Source organism: Oryx dammah, unplaced genomic scaffold (assembly GCF_014754425.2).
Source record: "Oryx dammah isolate SB20612 unplaced genomic scaffold, SCBI_Odam_1.1 HiC_scaffold_14, whole genome shotgun sequence".
In the NCBI taxonomy this organism is placed as follows: domain Eukaryota; kingdom Metazoa; phylum Chordata; class Mammalia; order Artiodactyla; family Bovidae; genus Oryx; species Oryx dammah.
This window is the reverse complement of record NW_024070198.1, coordinates 11700486-11719565: the sequence shown is the minus strand read 5'-3', so window position 1 is coordinate 11719565 and position 19080 is coordinate 11700486. Positions and strand designations below refer to the sequence as shown.

Here is a 19080-nt window from a genome sequence, read left to right as displayed (position 1 = left end):
AAAATGTTACTACAATTTGATGCAACCATTTCACCTCTAGATGTTTCTCCTGAGGAAATAATTGGGTAAGTGTCCAATATAAGCAAAGATGTGCCTTAAACATTTTAATTTGTTTTTTAATAACAAAAATGTACAGATACCTGGTTTGGTTATGATCTATTTTTAAGAAACTGGTCAGAAGGTTCTGTCTAATTTCACTATTAAAAATAGCTTGAGAGGAGTGGGAGGGAAAGAGCTACAGAACACAGGTGTCCAGTTGGATCCCTGAGAGCAGATAGCGTGGGTGTGGCCCTTATCCACCTCCCCAGTGGGGAGGAACGCCAGTGGGGTGATGCACTGAGACCTTGACCTTCTCCTTTCACCTCATTTTTCTCGTTCCTCTCGGCCTTTTCACCCACAGCTTTCTTCATGGGCTGGACCATGGTTGTGCTGGGCAGAAGGATCAGTGGCTTGGCTGCGAGTTACTACCTGATCCGGGCCCCCTGTCCCGCCAGGAGGTCTTGGTGGAGGGCAGCGAGCGCCTGGGAGGCTGGATCCGCTCAGTACGAGAGCCAGACGGTGTTATTTTTGAACTTGGACCTCAAGGAATTTGGCCTGTGGGCAGCCCTGGGAGCCTGGAACCTACTCCTGGTTTCTGAGCTTGGCTTGAACTCAGAAGTGTTGCCTTCCTGAGAGGTCATCCAGCTGCCCAGAACAGGTTCCGGTATGTAGGTGGTGCTCTACATGCCTTGCCCTCTGGCATCAGCGGGCTCCTCTGCCCTTCACCTCCCTTCTCCAAACCTCTGTTCCGGGCTGGGCTGAGGGATTTGACCACCCCTTGTGGCAAAGACCCTGATGAGACTGTGTATAGTCTTGCCCAGCGCACCTTGCTTCTGAGGTGGCGTCTCTTGCCATGGAGTGTTTGAGATCACAGCTGTGAGCTCAGCATCAGGTCCTGCTTCCCCAGTCTCTTCCAAGCTGAGCAAACCTATCGTTCCATATAACTGGGGCCACTGCTGGGGGCAGGGTGGGGCCCATAGCTGGGTTCAGCTTATTTGCCAAGCTTGGGCTGAGTGCTGGTGCCAGTGGTCACTCCGTGGAGGGTTGGAGACATTGCCCCAGGCCCTCAAGGCCCACCTGACTAGTAGGGGTGTCCGTGTTCTCCAAGGCCAGCCAGTCTGTGGGCTCAGTCTCCAGGTAGAAGGGCGCTGGAAGGTGTCTCTATAGAGGATAGCAGCCTGGAGGCGGACCACGTTATTAGTGCCATTCCAGCTTCAGTGTTCAGCAAGCTGCTCTCTGCTGAGGCTGCACCTCTGGCCTATGCCCTGAGTACCATCACTGCTGTGTCTGTGGCTGTGGTGAATCTGCAGTACCAAGGCGCTCATCTGCCTGTCCAGGGATTTGGACATTTGGTGCCATCCTCAGAAGACCCAGTCATCCTGGAAATTGTGTATGACTCCGTTGCTTTCCCTGAGCAGGATGGGAGCCCCCCTGGCCTCAGAGTGACTGTGATGCTGGGAGGTTCCTGGTTACAGACACTAGAAGCCAGGGGCTGTCTTATCTCAGGAACTGTTCCAACAGGAGGCAGAGAAAGCTGCTGCCACTCAATTAGGACTGAATGAGCCACCAAGTCACTGCTTGGTCCATCTATAGCAGAACTCTATCTCCCAGTATACATTAGGCCACTGGCAAAAATTGGAGTCAGCTATCCAACCAGTCCATTCTGAAGGAGATCAGCCCTGGGATTTCTTTGGAAGGAATGATGCTGAAGCTGAAACTCCAGTACTTTGGCCACCTGATGCGAAGAGTTGACTCATTGGAAAAGACTCTGATGCTGGGAGGGATTGGGGGCAGGAGGAGAAGGGGACAACAGAGGATGAGATGGCTGGATGGCATCACGGACTCGATGGACGTGAGTCTGAGTGAACTCCGGGAGTTGGTGATGGACAGGGAGGCCTGGCTTGCTGCAATTCATAGGGTCGCACAGAGTTGGACACGACTGAGTGACTGAACTGAATTGAACCCAATTCCTGGCTGCTCAGAAGCTGCCTTTGACTCTGGCCAGAGCCTCCTATGAGGGGCTTGCTGTCAATGGTTGTATGGAGAGTAGGTGTCAGGCAGCAGCCTGTGTCTTGGGCACAGAACCTAACAGTTGGTCCTCAGCTCCCACTTCTTCTTGCCCCTGGTGGCAGGGATTCTCTCACCCATGAAAATAAAAGTTGCTGAAGCTTGAAAAAAAGAAAGCTTGGAAGTACACAGAACAAAAATTATGTATATCTAGGTGGCAGGATGAGTTTAATTTACATTTTATGATTTCTTCAATCATCTATTTGTATAAAAGTTCATAAGAACTTTTCAATATATCATGTTACGTACAGAAAACTATATATATATATATATATATATATCTTATTATTTGATTCCAGATGCCAATAAAAATGCTTAGGAAAAAACCCTGAAATTAAACTGAAATGTTAATGGTAGCTGCCTCTGGGAAATGGAATTATGAATGATCATTATTCTTCATATGCAGCTTCCTGTACTTTTCCAAACTTATTTCTTTTCTGTAATTGAAAAAAAAAAGCACAAATTCCAAAAGCAGAGTAAGAAACATGAAGGAAAGTAACCCTTATCCTATTCATTAAATTAAAATTTGCTCTCTTTTTTTGTTGTTGTTAGTTCATTAATCCATGATTTCAAGTGTGATCCCAGTAGGGGGCTCATTTGAATTGCTTCACTTTTACATCGACATTTTATATTTCCTCCAGGAGACTTATTGTCTGTTCATGGTTTTCATTTCATCAATATGAAGTTGAAGTAATGAAATGGGAATAAAAAGATACTCTATCTGTACTGAAACAAAGCTTAACGGAGCTCCATGTTCCTCCTCCTGTATTTTCTGCTTAAATTGTAATGTTATCATTTATCTTAGTTTGATTAAGAAAAGAAGCCTTCTTGCCCCACCCTCCTGCTGCCTATTATAACCCTCCATTTCATACAGCTCCTTAGAGCACTCTTCTAGTAGCTGGATGGCTTCTCCTTTTTTCTCCCCCTCTTTTCTTACACAGTATCCTTTGGAATAACCCTGCCTCATTAGGGAAAGATGATGTTCAAGGGGTAGCCAAGCCAGGTCAGTGCTGATGCTCAGTCATGTACAACTCTTTGTGACCCCATGGACTATAGCCCAACAGGCTCCTCTGTCCATGGAATTTTCCAGGCAAAAACACTGGAGTGGGTTGCCCTTCCTTTCTCTAGGGGATTTTCCCAACCCAGGGACTGAACCTGCATCTCTTGTGACTCCTGCTTGGCAGGCAGATTCTTTACCACTGCACCACCTGGGAAGCCCTGATAAAAAATGAAATTTATTTAAAATTCAAGTAATAGAAAAATATGGGAGAAGTAAAATATCATTTAAAATCCCAACACAGAAGTGTATTTTTTTCTATTTGATTTTTTTATTTTAATAAAATTTTATAATATACACATAAAACAGTATGTTCTTTAAAAAGAACACGTACAAAAATAGACATTTACCACATTGCAATGATTAACTATGGAAGAGTGTAGGAATAAATGAAGAATGACAAAAAAGCTTTATTTTGATTCCTGATGAATTGAGGAATACGCTGAGATCAATTCTTTTTAAAAATTTATTTATTTTTAATTGAAGGATAATTGCTTTACAGTATTGTGTTGGTTTCTACCAAACACGAACATGAATCAGCCATATGTTTACCCATGTGCCCTCCCACTTGAAGATCCCTCCCACCTCCCTCCCCATCCCACCCCTGTAGGTTGTTACCTGGGTTGAGTTCCCTGAGTCATACAGCAAATTCCCATTGGCTATCTAGTTTACATATGGTAATGTATGTTTCCATGTTACTCTCTCCATATATCCCACCTTCTCCTTCCTCTCCAACAAGCCATGTCCATAAGTCTGTCCTCTATGCTTGCAACACAGAGTTATATTGAGTGATATCCACCAATTGTTAGTATTTCTGTCTGGATGTACTCAGATTGAGGTGCATGACTAGATCAATAGCAAGAAGCAATTTAAGAAAAAAGGCATCAATCTATACTCAAAAAAAAAAAAATACTGAATTTACTTTGAACTAAACCAAAAGAAGAAAATTAAATGGAAATAATTTCTAAGCAAAAAATTAGCATTTCATCAGCAAAAGACATTAGAGGTGTTAAAATGTTAGTCATTCAGTTGGTGTCTGACTCTTTGCGACCCCATGGACCATAGCCTGCCAGCCGCCTCCGTCCATGGAATTCTCCAAGCAAGGATACCGGAGTGGGTAGCCATTCCATTCACCAGGGGTTCTTGCCAACCCAGGGATTGAACCTGCATTGCAGGCATATTCTTTACCATCTGAGACACCAGGGAAGCCCTAGGTATTAAAAGACAACACTAAGGTTAAAGAAAAACAGCTTAAGAGAAACCTTATAAGAATAAAGTCACACATATATAAACATGTTCATATATGTATGCATGTATTTGCTGTGCTTAGTCACTCAGTCGTGTCTGACTCTTTGTGACCCCATGGTCTGTAGCCCGCCAGGCTCCTCTGTCCATGGGGATTCCGAGGCAAGAATACTGGGGTTGGTTGTCATTTACTTACTTGGTGGCTTACATTTACTTGCACATGAGATCCTAAGGAAAATAAAAGTAATAAATCTCCCACTCCTCTCACTCCCTTTCATAGTCTCCAGATTGGATAGCTAGACAAACAGATGTAGGTATTTTTGCCCCCCCACTGTGGTCATCCATTGCTTTTCAGGCAGACCCAAATTTCTCTAGTAGCTTACCGTTAGGGACTACGGTTTGTAAATGAAAGCTGGTAGGCTGGTGGAGCAATGATGGGGGACCCTGCCTGCATTCATGCAGTCTTTCTAAGAGCGAGAATTGAAGCATTGCCTAAATAGTAGTTTCTCATGTTAATACTCTGATTGCACTTCATGTGAAGCTTGTAATGTATTTTGAGATTCTTGGCCAGCTCCTCTCATTATCACTTATCCTCCAGTACTGGAAATATTTGCTTCCAATGGGTCATTGCTATGCCTTCCACTAGAATTGCCTTGAGTTTTTGGGAACTGCCTCATCCAAGGTTACCCTCCCTAGAGGCCATGGCCTGTGGTCTGTGACTGAAGAAGGATATGAAGACTCAGCCCCAAGGCTCGATTTGGGATAACTGTGAAGGGTCATTCCAGGTCCAGAGTTCCTTGTAGGATTGAATGAGATTCAGTTGCAACAGCATTGTAGGTCAACTTCATCTCTGATCCAGTCTCGCTTTCCTCACTTTATTGCAGCTGTATCTTTTGAGGGTATTCCCCAAAATACCTCTGCAGAAAATGTAAGACAACATTCTCATGACTGGTGATAAATAAAATATTCAGTAAATTTTTCATGAAGGTAAAATTTAAAAGTTATCTTTTATCCATTCTGGTGTGTTACAATGTCCTTTAAAAAATCCATACAGATGATAGATGGTAATTACAATGTATAACATCAGCTCTGGAATTTCTTTCCAATCAATGATGCCAACAGAAAGAAAAGGAATACAATGAAATCATAAGTGGACCTTTCCTTTTTTGTGTCCTGATTGTGACCATGCCAGAGGGAGTAATTGCCCTCAAACTACAACACAACTGCACTCATTTCGCATGCTAGCAAAGTAACGCTCAAAAGTCTCCAAGCTAAGCTTCCACAGTACATGAACTAACTTCCAGATGTACAAGCTGGATTCAGAAAAGCCAGAGGAGCCAGAGATCAAATTGCCAACATTCATTGGATCATAGAAAAACCAAGAAAATTCCAGAAAAACATCTACTTCATTGATTACGCTAAAGCCTTTGACTGTGTGCATCACAACAAACTGTGGAAAATTCTTAAAGAGATGGGAATACCAGACCACCTGGCCTGCCTCCTGAGAAACTTGTATGCAGGTCAAGAAGCAAATGTGAGAACCGGACAGGGAACAATGGACTGGTTCCAAATTGGGAAAAGAGTACGTCAAGGCTATATATTGTCACCTTGCTTATTTAACTTATATGCAGAGTACATCATGTGAAATGCTGGGCTGGATGAACTACAAACTGGAGTTCTCAAGGTTGCCTGGAGAAACTCAATAACCTGATATGCAGATGATGCCACCCTTATGGCAGAAAACAAAGATGAACTAAAGAGCCTTTTGATGAAGGTGAAAGAGGAGAGTGAAAAAGCTGGCTTCAAATTCAATGGTCAAAAAAAAAAAAGAATGAAAAAACAAAGATAATGGCATCTGGTCCCATTACTTTATGGCTAGTAGATGGAGAAGCAATGGAAACAGTGATAGACTTTATTTTCTTGGGCTCCAAAATCACTGGAGATGGTTACTGCAGCCATGACATTAAAAGACGCTTGCTTCTTGGATGAAAAGCTATGACAAACCCAGTTGGCATTTTAAAAAGCAGAAACATTACTTTGGCAACAAAGTTTCATCTAGTCGAAGCTATGGTTTTTCCAGTGGTCATATATGGTTGTGAGAGTTGGACCACAAAGAAGGCTGAGAACCGAAGAATTGATGCTTTTGAACAGTGGTGTTGGAGAAGACTCTTGAGAGTCCCGTGGACTGCAAGGAGTTCCAACCAGCCAATCCTAAAGGAAGTCAGTCCTGAATATGACTGATGCTGAAGCTGAAGCTCCAATACTTTGGCTACCTGATGCAAAGAGCTGACTCATTAGGAAAGACCCCGATGCTAGGAAAGACTGAAGGCAGGAGGAGAAGGGGGCGACAGAGGATGATATGGTTGCATGATATCACCGACTCAGTGGACATGAGATTAAGCAATCTCTGGGAGATGGTGAAGGGCAGGGAGGCCTGGCGTGCTGCAGTCCATTGGGTCTCAAAGAGTCAGACACGACTGAGTGACTGAACAACAACAACTGTGTGTCCAAGATGATCTCAAAACCCAAAGGTTTCCCTTTGAGCAGCCAGTTAATCTCTTCACCTTGTGACTCTACTTTATTATTATGCCTTTCTTCCAAAACTCATTATAAAATTATCAGCATGAGTAGAGTTGCCATGTAAGTTGGGTTAGGGGAGGCAAACTGGAGGGGTGCTTTGAATCTCTGTTCATTGGCCAAATGCCAACTGAGTTTGTTGCACAAGCAACTCTTAAAGTTGAATCCAGAATAGACCCTTCTGCCTTCTCTCCCCTATATCCCCATATATCATTGCAACTCTGGCACACTCCAGAAAAACACTCATTTCATGCATTTGAGTTCAACTGATGTAACATGCAACATATTTTCAAGCCATAAAATAACAGTTGACCACTCCCCTTCTCAATGACTGTATTTTGTGCATGCATTACTTGAACTAATGTATTTCTTCCCAGGCCAGCAGGCTGCCAGGTCTGCTTCTTTCCGCTAGGCCACTGTTTTGGTTAAAACAATCTCTTCGAAGCTCACCCCACCTTTCCCAGGCCAGGTCATCCTCATTTGGTCTGGGGAATCAATGCCTTCCATTGTCTTTCCAACCTACTGTCATTCCCTGTCTCTTTCACAGCTTTCCCTTTGATCATTAAGAGTCTTCAGCCAACCCTTCTCTTGTGAGTTCAGACTTTCACAACTATTTCTTCTGTTAATAGAAAAACCTATTTTAGGAATAAAATAAAATCTCAATATTTACTGTTTTTCTTGGTTATCTTGCTATAAGGGATTTAATTCTTCTAGAGACAATGTGAATGCTTCTGACCCACTAGGAAGGGAGTATAGAAAATAATTATAAGATATATTGGATAGAATACATGTATCAAGTGCTTATAAGGATATGTTTGACTCCCATAAGGCTATGGTGAATCCCTGTTCTTTTTTAAAAATTAGTTAATTTTTAGCTGCATTGGTTTCGTTGTTCTGCACGGGCCTTCTCTAGTTGTGGAGAGCGGGAGCTATTCTTTATTGTGGTGTGTGGGCTTCCTATTGTGTTGACTTCTCTTGTGGAGCATGGGCTCTAGGCTCATGGGCTTCAGTATTGGGTCTTGAGGGTCTAGGACATGGGCTCAGTAGTTGTGGCACACAGGTTTAGTTGCTCTGTGGCATGTGGGGTCTTCCTGGATCAGGGATCGAACCCGTATGCCCTGCATTGGTAGGTAGATTCCTATCCACTGCACCACCAAGGAAGTCCCTGAATCTTTTCTTCTGCTTGGAGAGAATACTTCTAGCTGTCAAGTCACTATCTCTGTTGCCGCCACTCACCTCTGTAGCTTATCTATCAAAGTCTCTCCCAAATTGTCTTCCTTGTTGAGCCAAGGCACATTTCGCAGAATCCCATTCTCTTCAGTCCTTAACCTTTGATCAGTGTAAAGTTTGTGCTAAGTTACTTCAGTCATGTCCAGCTCTTTGTGACCCCATGGACTGTAGCCCACCAGGCTCCTCTGTCTATGGGATTCTCCAGGCAAGAATACTTTAATAGGTTGCCATGCCCTCCTCAATAGCATTAAATTTAATCAAGATGAAATCTATTACCTGTCACCTTAGTTTTCTGGGTGTAGACTTTCAACAGTGAAGCAGGAATACAAATACAGGGGCTCTCCTGTGGTATTTCTCTCCAATATTGTCTAGTGGTGATTCATGGAGCCCATGGGTTTTGAAGAATAGACTCAAAATCACCATCTTCCTTAATTCAGCACATAGAGGGTTTTAAAAAAATTCTATAACAAAGATGCAGATGAAGGTTTGTTGCTAGCTAGCAAAAGCCTGGTTCCAACCAAGCTGCTTCCTATTTCTAATTAAACCCTAATTAGAACTCATAAATTAACTGAGCTGCATTATCACTCCCTGAGCTATGAAAGCTTACTATGGTTTTTTAAAACCCATGGGTGTTGAAATAACAGCAAAGATATCTCACCTGGATGTGGAGAGATTTATATATAGAATAAATGCCTCCTTTTATTGTTGATTTTGAGACATGTTTCGTAAAATGTGTTTCCCATAGGCTATCAGTTCTTTCTGCTCTTTAATCTTTCACTGTGTTCAGTTACCATTTTGAAACTTAGCTCTAATGATTGCACACCTCTGTTGGCTATGAATTACTATCCAAACTTGTTGTCATTTGACACATGTGACCCTGTCTAAGCTTCCCAAGCCAAACTTAGGATTTAACTATTCCTCTCACAAATGCCATCAGTTGCCACATCTCCCTCCACAGAGCTGACTCTTGAACCACATTTAAACATTTGCCAGGCCAGGAACCCAGAGAGATGGCTTATCCGTCTTTTCATACATGCTGTTTTCTGATTGAACTGTTCGTCCTCTGATCATTTTGAGGATGACAGACACAGTGATGAAGTGTGGACTCTGGTTTTAGACAGTGTTCATTGGGTTTGAGTGCCCCTTTCCATTCTGCTTACTAGTTGGATGACTTTGTACAAGTTACATCATTGTCTCCCAGGCCATGAAAAAAATAGTTCTTGTATTCTGTTCAGATGAAAAACAAATGCCAGTGGAGGCAATTCTTCTGTTTATGATCATGATCAATGAGGAGGAAATTGTGTGAAATGGGAGATTATTACTTACAGTTCTGATGTGGGGTAGTAGTCAGTATTTCACCTTCCTATCAACTTTTCTGTACTTCAAAGTGGTAGGCATAACTGTTTGAACAGTTTGAGAAATTGTGATTTCACTTCAATAGGTAATTGGCTTTCCTTGAAGATAGGTGATGGCAAGTGTCAATGTCCTCCAGCCAAACACTACCAGGGATATACATGTAATTGAAGTTGGGTTTATTACTCACTGCAGTGAGTGACAGCACACATCATAAGGAACTATGGAGCCTCTCAGTAAGATTGTGTCAGAAAGATCCTATTATAAGATTTGGGTATTGGTTGAGTGATTTTTAGGAGGGTCTAAGGAAGTGAAAATTTGCTCTATGTTGGGTACTGTCAAAAACAGCAACTTTACGATTGGCTGTATCGATCAATCTTATCTGTAGGAAGGGCAAAAGAGAGCAAGTACAATGCTGTAATAGGTAAAGAAAGAAGATCAGTCTCTCACACCAGTCAGGAAAGGGGTATATTTGGTCTTAAGTGTGTGAGTGTGCATTTTCCTGTGCTTGGACAAAGTTATGAAGTGGCTTTGTTTTGTCTCAATTTATCATGGACTCAGAGTTATCATATCTGATATTAGTGTTCCATAAAGTTGTTTATGTCCAGCAAGAGAATAGTACAACCTAGCTTGAATGCCACACCAGCTTCAAACAACACCGAAGCCTAGTGGCAAGTATCTGATCAATTTCCAAAGAGCAGTATTTGCTTATTTTTTTGAGACAAAAAAGTAAGAGAGCCTATTAAAAGTGCCCCTTTAGTTTGTTGACTTTTTGGATCTGTAGGAATCACGTGGGAATCAGATCAACTGTCTGGAGTCTTCTGGATGAGACTTGAATTCAGAGATAACTGGAGGCAGCAGCTAGGGGCTTCAATTGGACAGAAGTTTTACTGTCCCAGGTGAGAATGAGAGCTGCCTTGGCTGCAAGCATTCCCAGAGTGTCAGTCCGGAGGGATCCATAGTAAGAGTCCAGGCAAGCAGTCACTTCTTCCGTTTTGTCCACTGACTCCCAACTTCCCCTCATCTGTGTATTTCTTGGTAATGCTCCAAGTCTGGATCTCCACGAGTGACCGTAAAACTCCAGGTAGGCATGATTCTCTTTCTGAAAGTCATTTTCAGGGCTGACGTTTCTCCCTGTGTCGGGTCTTGCTTATATCTTCAAAAATATCAAATTTATTATGTAATATTAAGACACTGGAAGGGGCTTCCCAGGTCGCTCAGCGGTAAAGAATCTGCCTCAGTTCAGTTCAGTTCAGTTCAGTCGCTCAGTCGTGTCCGACTCTCTGCACCCCATGAATCGCAGCACGCCAGGCCTCCCTGTCCATCACCAACTCCCGAAGTTCACTCAGACTCGCGTCCATCCAGTCCGTGATGCCATCCAGCCATCTCATCCTCGGTCGTCCCCTTCTCCTTCTGCCCCCAATCCCTCCCAGCATCAGAGTCTTTTCCAATGAGTCAACTCTTCACATGAGGTGGCCAAAGTATTGGAGCTTCAGCTTTAGCATCATTCCTTCCAAAGAAATCCCAGGGCTGATCTCCTTCAGAATGGACTGGTTGGATCTCCTTGCAGTCCAAGAGACTCTCAAGAGTCTTCTCCAACACCACAGTTCAAAAACAGGAAACTTGTGTTCGATCTCTGGATCAGGAAGATCCCCTGGAGAAGGAAATGGCAAGCCACTCCAGTAATTCTTGCCTGAGAAATCCCATGGACAGAGGAACTTGGCAGACTATAGTCCGTGGGAGTCACAGAATAGTCAGACACAACTTAATGACTAAACAGCAGCAGCAGCCAGGGCACCTGAAAGCCTAAAGAAAACTGTAACAAATATTAATATTACTATTTTATGTAGACAACCCATATTCTACTTCTATAACTCTTTCTTATCACCCCAACTTTCCCCTTCCCAGAGGTAACCATTATCCTGAATTAGGTGTTTCTTTCTCATAGATTTATTTATACTTCTATACATATATATATATATCTCAGAAAACAATGATGATGCTGCTTTAAATGATTTAAAATTTCCTATGAAGATCTTCACATATATTGTTCAACATATATCTTTAATTCTACACATTTGAGATTCATCCATGTTGAAGAACATACAGCTCTAATTCACCCATTTTCTTTGTTATATATCAGCTATTTTCATGAATATTCTATAATTACTTTTCTGTTTTGGATATTATAATAATTTTCAACAGCAGGAAAATTATTTTGTTCTGAACATTATCATATGCATTTCATGATATACAGGTAGATTAATTCTCCAGAACTTTTATGTAGGAATGGAATTTCTGACTCATAGACTGTGTCTCCAGCTTTGATTCTTAAAGTTGATCACATCACTTAACCCACCCACTGGCAGTGTAGGATAAGTCTCCATTTTCTGCCAGTGTTTGTTGTTGAACTTGTAAGATTTTGTGATATGATAGAGGGAAATGGTATCATGTGGCTTTTCATGGATATTTTCCAATTTGCTGGCTAAATTAGGCAACTTTTCATATGGTATTGTCAGGGGTGCCATCGCTTTCTCCGTAGTGGTATTAGCCACCTGAATTGGCTGTTTGTATCATTTGCCTGTTCTATTTGGTTTGCCTTCTTATTACTTGGAGAAGTTACTTCCATTCACTGCATATGATGCTTTGTTTGTTATATGGCTGCAAGATTGTTTTGTAATTTGTGGGTTATCTTTTCATTCTTTATGGTATTTTGAATGAATGGAAGTTTTTCAACTTGCATATAGTCACAGTGTTCCAATTTCTAGTGCTGTATAAAGTTAAAAGTTATTCACACAGTTTTGTCCAATTCTTTGCGATCCCGTGGACTGTAGCCCACCAGGCTCCTCTGTCCATGGAATTCTCCAGGCAAGAGTACTGGAGTGGGTTGCCATTTCCTTCTCCAGGGGATCTTCCCAATCCAGGGATCGAACCTGGGTCTCCTGCACTGCAGGCAGATTCTTTACCAACTGAGCTACTAGGGAAGCCCCAAAGAAAGAGCACTCGATAACTTTGTGGCTTAAAACACTGTTATTGCACCCCATAGTTCTTCTGGGTTGTAATTTGGAAAGGGCTCAGTTGAGTGCTCTGACTAGAGATCTTTTGTGTGGTTGCAAAGGGATGGTGACTGGAACAGGAACAGTAAGAAGCTGATTGGACATTACTTTTATCAGGTAGTCCCAGAAATTCCTTATATGATGTATCTTTAGCATCTTGTGTGGGTTTCTTCATGGCATAACAGCATAAGGTAGCTGGGCTGCTTGCTTGGCAGTTCTAGGCTCCAGGGTATATGTTTCAATAAGCAAGGAGGAAGCTGTGGTACCTTTAGTGCCCTGGCCTTGGGATTTTGTTAATTTTGTGTATTCTTTTGTCAAAATAGTCACAAAAGCCCATCCATTTTCATAGAGAGGAGATACAGACCTCATCTCTTAATGGCAGGAGTGTCAAGATCACATTGTAAAAAAAGCATATGGAACTGAGAATATCGTGATCATCTTTGGAAAATAGGATCTGCCACATGGATTTTACTTTCTCCTAATAGATTTTTAAAATCTTGATTTAGAAATCCTTCACTAAATGAAGGACAAAAGTTTCCTCCTATGTTTGTTTTTGTAAGTTTGAGTTTGCTTTGCACAATTATGTCTGGCGTTCCTTGCATTATGTGAGGAAATAACCTAACTAAACTCTGTTATAGCTTGTATCGATTATTTTTTTTCTTACCATTGATCTGAAATGCTAGATTTGGTATAAATTTTTCATGTAAGCATGATTCTATTTCAAAGCTTCTGATCCTGTCACAGTGAAATTTTTATTGATTGCTATAGCTTTAAAAAATTCTCCCCACATTGTTATTAAAAACTATTGTGTGTTCATTGTCTTTTATTTTTTCATAAAATGCTGGAGTCAGTTTAAGAACTCAAAACACCCTGTTGGAAATTTCTTTGTAATGGAATGAAATTTATAGAATTATTTGGACAGAACTGTCATCTTCATAACATATAATGGTCCTCATATATAATTAAAATAGTTTTATTTTCCTTGAAGGTCAGACATATTGAATTATCTCTAAATTGTTTATTAAAATTTTTTTTTCTATTTGTTCAAGGAAACAGAAATGCAGATGATCTAAGTTGATTTTGTATTCACAGTCTTTGCTGAACTCCATTTCTAGTGAGTCTAAAATGTCTATTTGGAGACAAATACTGTATGATACCACTTTTATATTGGAGTCTACAGAATAATACAAATGAATGTATATGCAAAATAGAAACAGACTGATAGATATAGAAAACAAGGGGAGAGGGAAGGCGGCAGGGGCAACTGAGGGGTACTGGCTTAACAGACACAAACTACTAAGTATAAAATGGACAAGCAACAAGGATATATTGTATAGCACAGAGAATTACAGTCATTACCTTTTAATAACTTTCAATGGAGTACAATCTCTTAAAAAATGCTCAATCACTATGCTGTGCACCTAAACCTAATACAATATTGTAAATCATGATCTGTACTTCAGCAAAAAAATAAATAAAGTCTATATTCTCTTGGGGGTTCTAGGGAAAAATGAAAGTTTATTTTCATTTTCAGTCCTTATACATCTTCTTATTTTTCTCATCCTATCCTACATAGCTTGTTCTTGATTTTTAAGGCAAGTGGCTCTAAGCAGTTACCCATTAATTGAAGTACTTGCTGTAAGTTTTTGGTTCATACTCCTTTTTGGAAAACAATTTTCCTTCTATACATAGTTTATTAAGAGCTGCTAATTATGGTATTGACTTGTATGGAATTCATTTCCAACATCTATTGTATTGATGATATAATTTTTCTTAGTGGCAGTTTATATTCCTAAACTTTATGTATTTAAACCAGCCCTGTATTTATAACTGCTATAAATACAAATTTATTATAGTGTGTGTATTTATTGCTATCTTTTACAAATTAGTATTTCATTTAGGTGGTTTACGTTCATGTCAATGAGATTGATTGGTCTACGGTTTCTTTTACTTGTGTTGTCCTTACTTGGTTTTGGTAAGATTATGCTGTAATCATATAATTATGTGAAGAGGGTGGTATTAGTGAAAATGGCAGAATAAGGGACCCCAAAGTACTTTCTTCCATTAAAGCAGTGAGAGAAACTGGCAAAATGGACAGAATCAAAATTTGTGGAACTCTGGAAACTAACCAAAAGCTTTCAGCAATCAAAGGAACACTTAATGAAGGAAACCTAATAAATCTTGATAAGAAGACTGCTCTGTGGTATTTGTAATTTATCTTGGTCCCATCCTTCACTCCCTAGATTAGGAGTGGCATTGAAGATAACACCCCTGTGCAGACATCTATACTAGAATAAGCTTTATTTACAAATAATTGTGATTTTACTTGTTTTTTTTCAAGAAGTGTATTCATTTGATATAAATTGTCTAACTTACTGGCTTAAGTTTATAATATTCTCTTTTAACCCTTTATTATTGCTGATAATATTACCTCACTCAAGGCTGATGTTTTTATTTTATGTATTATCTTTTTTCTTCCTTGCCTAAAGGTTTATCAATTTTATTGATCTTGTCTGTGAACTAACATTTGGCTTTATTGACTTTTCACTACCATTTTTATGTTTTCTATTTTACTAATTTCTGTTTTGATTTTTATTTTCTAGTTATTTCTGACTTAATTTACTCTCTTCTTGTCTGTAAAGGTGAATTTGAGATTTTATTGTTTTGATTTTTCTTTTGATACATATTTAGTGTTATCATTTTCTTCAATGAATTGCTTTAGCTGCATCTCACAGATATTATGTGGTATTATGATTTTTATTCAGTTTAAAATAATTCCTGAATTCCTTTTCCCCTAAGCTTTGAGATATAATTGACATAAAATATTGTGTAAGTTTAAGATGTATAGCATCATGGTTTGAAGGCTTCCTAGGTGGCTCACTGGTAAAAAATCTTCCTGCCAATGCAGGAGATGTGGGTTCAATCCCTGGGATCTCCAGGAAGATCCCCTGAAGAAGGAAATGGCAACCCATTCCAGTATTCTTGCCTGGATGATTCCATGGACAGAGGAGCCTGGAGGGCTGCAAAGAGGAGTTGCAAAGAGTCATACATGACTGATCAACTGAGCAAACGTGCACACATCATTATTTGAAACACACATCTATGGTGAAATTATTTCCATAATGTCTGTCCATATCTCCATATCCTATAATTATGCTGTGTTTGTATAGAGACCATTAAGATCTATGCTGTCAGCAATTTTCAAGTATACAATGTAGTACTATAAATTATATTTACCATGTTGTATATTAGATTCCTAGAACTTATTAATCTTATAACTGGAAGTTTGTACTGTTTGCCAACACCTCTCCTTTTCTCCTACCTCCAAGTCCCTGGAAACCACTGTTTTACTCTGTTTCTGTGAATTTAGTTTTTTAAAATTTCACATACAATATTCGTCTTTCTCTGTCTACCTTATTTTACTTAGCATAATGTCCTCAAGTTTCATCTGCTGTCACAGAAGGCAGGGTTTCCTTTTTTATTTGTATAACACATTTAAAAAAAATTTTCAGTTTTATTGAGATATAATTTACATACAGAATTATATAGCTTTAAGGTATACAACAGGTTTTCCTGGTGGCTGAGATGGTAAAGAATCCACCTGCAATGCAGGAGACCTGGGTTTGATCCTTGGGATTGGAAAAATTCCCTGATGAAGGGAATGGCTACCCATTCCAGTAACCTTGTCTGGAGAATCCCATGGACAGAGCAGCCTGGTAGGCTACAGTCCTTGGGGTTGCAAAGATTTGGACATGACTGAGCAACTAGCACACAAACACACATACACAAGCTGTACAGCATTATGACTTATATATATCATAAAATATCATAAATAAGTTTCAGTTCGGTCGTGTCCAACTCTTTATGACCCCATGAATCACAGCATGCCAGGCCTCCCTGTCCATCACCAACTCCCGGAGTTCACCTAAACTCATGTGCATCGAGTCGGTGATGCCATCCAGCCATCTCATCCTCTGTCATCCCCTTCTCCTCCTGCCCCCAATCCCTCCCAGCATCAGGGTCTTTTCCAGTGAGTCAACTCTTCACATGAGGTGGCCAAAATATTGGATTTTCAGTTTTAGCATCAGTCCTTCCAATGAACACCCAGGACTGATCTCCTTTAGGATGGACTGGTTGGATCTCCTTGCTGTCCAAGGGACTCTCACGAGTCTTCTCCACCACAGTTCAAAAGTATCAATTCTTCGGTGCTCAGCTTTCTTCACAGTCCAACTTTCACATCCATACATGACCACAGGAAAAACCATAGCCTTGACTAGATGGACCTTTGTTGACAGAGTAATGTCTCTGTTTTTGAATATGCTATCTAGGTTGGTCATAACTTTTCTTCCAAGGAGTGTCTTTTAATTTCATGGCTGTAGTCACCATATGCAGTGATTTTGGAGCCCCCCAAAATAACGTCTGACACTCTTTCCACTGTTTCCCTATTTCCCAGGAAGTGATGGGACCAGGTGCCATGATCTTTGTTTTCTTAATGTTGAGCTTTAAGCCAACTTTTTCACTCTCCTCTTTCACTTTCATCAAGAGGCTTTTTAGTTCCTCTTCACTTTCTGCCATAAGGGTGGTGTTATCTGCATATCTGAGGTTATTGATATTTCTCCCGGCAATCTTGATTCCAGCTTGTGCTTCTTCCAGTCCAGCGTTTCTCATGATGTACTCTGCATAGAAGTTAAATAAGCAGGGTGATAATATACAGCCTTGACTTACTCCTTTTCCTATTTGGAACCAGTCTGTTGTTCCATGTCCAGTTCTAACTGTTGCTTCCTGACCTGCATGTAGGTTTCTCAAGAGGCAGGTCAGTTTAGTGCACATCAATCTCATGTAGATAAAAAAAATCATAGGAATACAGAAATTTTTTCCTTGCATTGAGAAGTCCTAGGATTTACTTTAATCAACTTTCATATATAATATACAACAGTGTTTATCATGTACATTACATATGTAGTACTTATCTATTTTATAACTGAAAGTTTGTTCCTTTGACTGCCCTCAGACAATTCACCCACACCACATTCCCTATCTCTACTAATCACAAATCTTTTTCTATGAGTTTGTTTGATTTTGAAATATAATTGACCTATGTTAATTTCTGTTACACAACTCAGTGATCCGATATTTCTATTTGTTCCTTCAAAGTAATCACCATGATAAGTCTAGTTGCAATTTATCAACATGCAAAGATATTACATAATTATTGACTATATTGTCCACCCTGTACATTTCATACTTGTGGCTTATTTATTTTGGTATTGAAGTGTGTACCTCTTATCTCCATCACCTATTTCTTCCTCATCTCTGGCAATCACTTGTTTGTTCTCTGTATCTATAACTGTTTCTGTTGTTATGTTTGTTCATTTGTTTTTTTTTTTAGATTCTACATGTATGTGAAATCATAGAGTATTTGTCTTTCTCTTTATGACTTGTTTCACTTAGCATGATACCATCTAGGTCCAACCATGTTACAAATATCAAGATTTTATTCTTTCTTATGGTGGAGTAATACTGTATTATATATACATATATATATACACACACACGCACACATATATATACACAAATACAGCATAATGAAAACCACAATCACAGGAAAGCTAATCACACTGATCACATGGACCACAGCCTTGTCTAACTCAGTGAAACTATGAGCCATGCTGTGTAGGGCCACCCAAGACGGATGTCATGGTGGAAAGTTTTGACAAAATGTGACCCACTGGAGAAGGGAATGGCAAGCCACTTCAGTCTTCTTGCCTTGAGAACCCCATGAGCAATGTGAAAAGGCCAAACGTTAGGACACTGAAAGATGAACTCCTCAGGTTGGTAGGTGCCCAATATTGCTACTGGAGATGAGTGGAGAAATAACTCCAGAAAGAATGAAGAGACAGAGCCAAAGCAAAAACAACACCCAGTTTTGGATGTGACTGGTGATGGAAGTAAAGTCCGATGCTGTAAAGAGCAATATTGCATAGGAACCTGGAATGTCAGGTCCATGAGTCAAGGCAAATTGGAAGTGGTCACACAGGAGATGGTAAGAGTGAAAACATCAACATTTTAGGAATCAGTGAACTAAAATGGACTGAAATGGGTGAGTTTAACTGTTTGCCCTAATGGCTGTAAAATCCACATTCCCACCAAAAGTGCAGCAAGTTTTCTTTTTTCTTCACATCCTTGCTAACCCTTGTGTTAGAGGAGGTCACTGGAAGAATATGACCACCAGCAGACTTGAGTTGGACCTGGGTGGTTGGAGAATCCTTCCTCCATTCCCCTGGGGATGATGTCTCTCGGTCTTAGGCTGCCTCGTTTTGGGGGAGGTGTGACAGGTAATGTGAGACCATCTTTCCTATGTTCTTTAATGTGTTTTTTATTTTGTTTCACCCAGGCACTGCAGTCCCTCACCTGGAATCCTTAGCTCTTGTTCAGGTATTTTTGTGTGTGGATAGT

General features: G+C 40.3%; 1 pseudogene; it reads left to right on the top strand.

Moving 5' to 3' along the window:
* The first annotated feature begins 408 nt into the window (after positions 1-408).
* Positions 409-2222, top strand: LOC120873806 (annotated as a pseudogene).
* Positions 2223-19080: the final 16858 nt, after the last annotated feature.